The 6,563-nt window shown below is 43.8% G+C and overlaps 1 long non-coding RNA gene across 1 annotated transcript; it reads right to left on the reverse strand.

The window, feature by feature from the left end:
* Positions 1-1,217: 1,217 nt before the first annotated feature.
* LOC147239169 (uncharacterized) lies at positions 1,218-6,089 on the reverse strand. The gene is made up of 3 exons (XR_015111436.1): positions 6,046-6,089; positions 2,883-2,938; positions 1,218-1,276 (listed from the first exon to the last, which is right to left on the reverse strand). It is a non-coding gene; the product is annotated as an uncharacterized LOC147239169 (long non-coding RNA).
* Between the last annotated feature and the right edge of the window lie 474 nt (positions 6,090-6,563).

Consider the following 6,563-nt stretch of genomic DNA (forward strand, 5'->3'; position numbering starts at 1 on the left):
TGAACACTCTCAAAATGTGTAATGTTCTTTGTCGTGAAATAAAGTCAGTGTATTGCTAAAGAAATTAATGTATTTACATTGTTTGCATGCTTCGTGAATAAATCTGGACAGAGAGCACTGCCACTGGGTGTGTGTCTGGTGTGCCGGTGTGCCCTGGTGTCTGTGTGTGTGTGTGCCGAACACATGTCCTGGTGCCTGTGTGTATTCCTGTGCATACCGCAGCAGCACAGATACCCTGACGATGTCTCGAGGCTTCTCAACCTCAAGTATGGTCATTTAAAATCCTCCTGCTGCTCACAGTACATTGATCCTGTAGTACATGGCCACCACGTGACTGCCATTGCTGTTTGATGAGAAATGTAACAACACGACTTCTGCACACAGCAAGCCACGTGTGTGACGATGGAGGAGTCAATACCTGCATACGCCACTCATAGCTCCAACTGGAGACCGCCACCGTCGTCTAACTTAAGCTGACAATGGAGTACACCCACTATTTAAACAATTCAGAGTAATTTGGCTAAAAAAAACAGTTTTGAGTGGAGTTATTATTAATGTGATACTAGCTAAATGCAATACATCACCCCAAAAGTGTGTCTTGCCTAGAATGTACTCAAAAATAATTGTCTTGACCTCCTGCTTTACTTTTCTGCGACTTAACAATGCAGGAAGAGGCAGCCATGTTTATCTAGCCTTAAGATCATCATTGGTGCCTAACAACAGCTGCAGCAACAACACTTAACGATGCATTTTTGCTCGTCCACACGAGTTCAAGGTACTGTCAAACTTTAGAGTCATACTTCCTTTTTCTCCCATGCGTACTACTAGAAAAAGACGACTTGAATGATACCAAAAATGTGCTTGAGAGTTTTTTATAAGACGTTTGTACAGTTTTGCCGTTGTTAACCGTCAGTCATGGCCCTTTCTGAACTCCAGAGGACACAAAGAAGAAATGTGAGAGTGTAATGCACTGTTTGTGTGTACTTAAAATATATTTTTGGTAGAAGTACTGCCTTAAGGAAGTCTCAACATACAGTTCAGAGGATGAAAGCATCACAACCAGCAGGTAGACTGAATGTAAGGGAGGACAGTGCTTTGACTTCCTATTGTCTTCCTCCATTGTCACAGTGAATATGCACCACCTCTCAGCGGGAGACTTCCTTGTCTAATTTCATCACAGAAATCTGCCATTGAGAGGCTTGGAGCGGTGACAAAGGCTGGTGGCGAAGCGGCCATTCATTTTGTCAGCCGGCCTGATGAGGGAGAATGAGTCACCCTGTGTAAAGAGCAGCAGCATTTGATCAGTTGGCTGTTTGGCTTTCGGTGGCAGAATTAGCATCATCATGTTTAATTCCTCTCTCTCTCTCTCTTTCCCTGGCTGGAGACAAACACAAAAAAAACCCACTTCACTTGTGTTACATCATTCGTCTTTTTCGTCATTCGTTCACACACACTTGTTGCTGAAACACACCTTCAGCGGAGTCAGTTTTGTCTATCATAGTCGTGTGAGAAGATTCAGAGGAGACTGAGTTTGTGAAAGTCGGGGCAATATTTACTTGAGTGAGTCCAGAGTGAAAGAATCTAATCCATGCTGTGTCTCTGTCGTGTCTCTGTTTCCTCTTGTTTTGTTTTTTTTGTGCTTGGATCACAAGCGGCCAGCGAGGCACACCGTTGTTTACGTCTGTGTTTATCGTGTTTATACTTGTCACCCGAGTTTGCTACTGTCTGCATCACTTCTGCTAGATTTACTGATCTCAAACTAAGAACGCACAAATGTATGTTTACCACATGTAAAGTCTTTGAATTATAAATTGTAGAGGCTGTACTTAAATTGGGTCCATTCAAGCTGCCGCATGCCGTCATTGTTTTCCCTTGTGGCATCACTGTCCTCCACGTGTTGGCTGTTGAGGCGGGACGGCTGGCGCTATCAGTCCAGCACATCTCCGTCTTCCTCGGGGGTCATGGATCATGCAGTCTTACTCATAAAATGGGCAAGTTATTCGGACCCTTCAGGACTTATTGTAGCGCTCTTTAGCTTGATGCTACGCTAGCTTCAAATGTTAGATTTTCGGCAGGCATTGCTGCTGTTAAAGCTTGTAGCCATTTCCTTCCATCTTCTGAGCTTTTTCCTCAGAAACAGCCAGTTAGGATCGGAGCTGTCTAATTTTTAGGACTGAAATGTTTGTCCAAATTTTCAATCAACCACATATTCCTCTCCCTTCATTTTCTCCAACGATCACCATGTTCTGCAGTACAAGATGTGACTCACTATCACCTCTAGAGGTGTAAAGGAGAATTGTGGGATGAGACAGATCAGCACTAGCTTGCTTTCAAAGTTATAAATACTGTCTTTAAATACTAACTAAGTCATGCATTCACCCACTAACCAGCCCTGAGATAAATTGGCCACATGTTCCAACACTGACCAGGGTGATGCAGACATATACGAAGCTCAACCTGATATTTTTCACTCATTATGAAACACCCAACGGCTCAGAGACCCTGTGAGACCCACATAAAAAGACATTTGTCCTCCTTATGCAAAAAACAAGTTTAAGATGCAACAACAGTGCAGATCCACCATGTGAAATAAACTTATGACTGCAGGAATCACTCAGTGTATTGTTCTTACTTGCGTCAGTAGTTTGGTTTCATGAATGTAAGTGTTGGTTTGTGTTTGGCAGAAATGTGGCGGACAAAGCTGTTGACGTTGAAGTCCCGAGGTAAAGGAGATTACACGGCAATGCACGCTGCTCCTGCACAATGTGAGAACTATGTACACATAAGTACAATCTAAAATGATAAGCAGCATTCTTTAGAGCATCAAATCATTTTCTCATACGTTTGAGTGAACAGATCAGCCCAGCGAACTACCTGGTTACCTCCAAACTCCCCTGTGTGTTCTCTACCCTCCTTGTTTCACGCCCCTCACAAATATCTACAAAAAAACCAACAAAAACAAAACAACTCTTATTCTCACGACAGCCTTCTGTCTGAATGAGTAAACTGGACCTGGTCCTGCTCCTGTCACACATGCTGCTCTTTTGCCCTTTTCAGCAATAAAACCAAGTCATGTGATAAGTAGTGAGTAAAAACTCTGGAGGTCAAAGGTCAAGGTCACATCGTGCAGTCATCTGATCAGTTGGTGTTTCTACTGAAATGTCTTCTCACTTACATGTTGCAATGGAGACTGATGGACCCAAATGTATACGAAGGTTTACTACATTAAAGAAATAATAATTGTCATAATGATAATTTTTGTAGGAGGTTTATGCAGAAGGTTCCAGGTTCGAGTCCCGGCTCGGGCGTGGGATCTTTCTGTGTGGAGTTTGCATGTTCTCCCTGTTCCTGCTGGGTTCTCTCTGGTACTCCAGCTTCCTCCACAGTCCAAAGACATCAAGAGGGACCAGGTTAATCCAGACTCTAAATTGACTGCAGGCGTGGCTGGGAGAGCCAATGGTTGTCTGTCTCTATGTGTTGGCCCTGCCATGGACTGGTGACCTGTCCAGGGTGAACCCCGCCTCTCACCCGTAGATGCTGGGATAGGCTCCACCCCCCCGTGACCCTTCATAGAAAGGAATAAGCGGAAGATGATGATGATGGATGGATAATATATGTATAAAGCACTTTTGAAAACGAGCTATAAATGGCTTTACAGGTGAATAAAATAGAGAATTATTACCTCCAACAGCAACGAAAAAGCCATATGATAAAAGTGACATTTAAGAAGAGATTTGAACGTTTGCTTGTCTGAGCTCACCAGGTGGGGGGGGTTCCACAGCGGGGGGGGGGGGGGGGGGGTGTCTGACCTGTGGGGTCAAGTTGTGATTTTGGAACTGTTTGACAGGCCCCAATCGGATTATTTAACACTTACAACAAACAAGCCATGAAATCTTCAAATTGATTCGGTGACCAGCAGCACGACGGCTATAATGAATGTTTTCATATCAATGAGTGCCCTTCAGCAGCCTTGCTGAAGCACTTTGCATCAGCTGGAGTGGATTTGAATGTTTTGCTTGTTGACACCTGAATGGAGTGACACAGTGGTCCAGTCTGGAAGCCAGGAGCAGTGAAGTTGATGGAGCCCTGACGGAAAACACAACTAATTAAACCTGCAAAAAAAAACGAACAAACAATAAAGACAGTTCAAACAAGAGCGTCAGACGATCTGGAAACTTGTTACAAAGCAGATACTCATGCTGCCGTCACTGCTTCTTCCCCTCCTCCTGATTAGCGATGCCAAGGGTGCATCAGGACTCAAAAGCGTCTGAATCACAAGGTGAGGAGAGACATGACTGCACATCAGACCTTGAAGAGACTTAGGATGATCCTCCTGCAATTACTCCTTGATTTTCTGTTGCGTAACGCGGAGTGAACTGGCGCCCACATCTTCCCAATGAAAGGTTTTTTTTTTTCGAAAACCCAACCACAGAGCAGCCTTTATGAAAAGTTTTCAAAGTGTACACAAGAGCTTTGATGGAACTTAAGTTTCTTTGAGAATCAGTTTAATCACCTACTGAAGAGGGATGCATAATTATTGGATTTGTTTATGTTTATGATATTATTCATATTATCCTTGAGTTTAGAAAGCTAATTGTACAACAATGGCAAAACATTCTAATAATTTTCTTTATAGCATAATTATAATCTCTTAATTTTCTATGATGAAGTTAATTTAAGTATGATGACATGATTTCATCTTCTCCACATTCCCAGGTTGAGTGAGACGAAGGTCTTTAGAGAACAAAGAACTACATAAATGTGATTTTGTCAACTGGACAACAGCTCTGCCTCAGTTGCACTCATGGTGCCGCTGAAATGATTCTCCGTTTTCTTTCCTCCTATCACTGAGGCAAGCATTTGCAAAATACCAACTTCATCTCTTGTTGCTTTTGCAACCTGCTTCACGGCAGTTTAGTAGATTGGGCTGGTGTTTTTGTTTGTGCGTGCGTGCGTGCGTGTGTGTGTTCATCATACATGATATGTACGATGACCGCGGATCAGTTCCGTCAATTTACGTCTCTCTTAATAAGCTCCCGAGCCTGCAGCTCGGCATCCGTCCTGCTGTGAATTTGGAGGACAGAAAGGAACAAGTGAATTAATCTGTTTTCCATCTGCCGAAGTGAAGAAAAAAACAAAACAAAACAATAAACAGTGTCTGTTCATCCCCAGAGAAGCTCCCGGTAAAGAGGATTCACCAGCTTCGCTCACCTTTAGGCTTTTTTCACAACCAAAAGCATCACACTCTCCCCTCATGAGAACCGTACACGCCAACTTAGCATTCAAGCACGTTGTGGATTTCATGTCTGAGAGGACATACTTATGTCAAAACACAGCGAGATGCTCTTTACTTCTGTCCATAATAAATCATGTTTTTAATCTCAGATCAAGACACCTGAGAGGAAGAGCAGGAAAAAGCACTTGAATATAGAAAAGAAGTCTATTCACCACATTTCAGGTGGCGCCACATCCCTGGACACAGTAACTGTAATAATATCACAAATATTTTACTAGACATATGTTCGATATCTCCATCCATCCATCCATTTTCTACCGATTATTGCTTATTCCTGTTAAGGGTCGGGGGGGGTGGAGCCTATCCCAGTGGCTTCGGTAGAGAGGTGGGGTTCACCCTGGACAGGTCACCAGTCCATCACAGGGCCAACACATAGAGACAGACAACCATTCACACTCACAGTCTCACCTACGGTCAATTTAGAGTCTGGATTAACCTGGTCCCCAATTGCATGCCTTTGGATGGTGGGAAGAAGCCGGAGTACCAGAGATCATCAGGAGCAATTAGGGGCTCAGTATCTTGCACAGGGCCCTTCAAGTGCTGGACGGCCACTCTCCCTCCGAGCCATGACCCACTTCTGAGTAAATTCAATACCTCAGTTCACACCGTTTGTACGTTTTGGGAGGTCGTGAACCAGCAGGTAAGGTTTACTTTAGACGCTCAGTTGTTTGTTTGACTCACAGTCTCATTCGTGCTGTAACGTAACGGTCAACACAGCAGTGAGGGTGACGCCAGAGACAACAACTTACCTGCAGCTGTCAGGGCACAACACAGGGCTCTGCTCCCTCACTCCCCCGCGGCGAGTCGACAACTGAAAATGTGGGGAAGGCAAAAATATATAGCACACAAAATCCAAGAAAAATTTATAAAATATAAAGTATATATACTTGCAGGATTTGTTCAGATGTACAGTATATTGCCAAAAGTATTTAATCACCCACCCAAGTAATTGAAATAAGGTGTTCCAATCACTTCCATGGCCACAGACGTATAAAATGAAGCACCAAGGCATGCAGACTGTTTCTACAAACATTTGTGAAAGAATGGGTCGCACTCAGGAGCTCAGTGAATTCCAGTGTGCTGTGTACCGTGGCAGGATGCCACCTTTGCAACAAGTCTGGTTGCGAAATTTCCTCACGCCTAAATATTCCGCAGTCAACTGTCAGTGGAAAAAGTTGAAGCAGTTGGGAACAACAGCAGCTCAGCAACGAAGTGGCAGGCCACGTAAAATGATGGAGCAGCGTCAAGCCTGTGCCCAGAGTTGCAA

Source organism: Aulostomus chinensis, chromosome 23 (genome assembly GCF_037954235.1).
Source record: "Aulostomus chinensis isolate RoL2024-O1b breed Wild chromosome 23, RoL_Achi_v1.0, whole genome shotgun sequence".
Classification (NCBI taxonomy): Eukaryota; Metazoa; Chordata; class Actinopteri; order Syngnathiformes; family Aulostomidae; genus Aulostomus; species Aulostomus chinensis.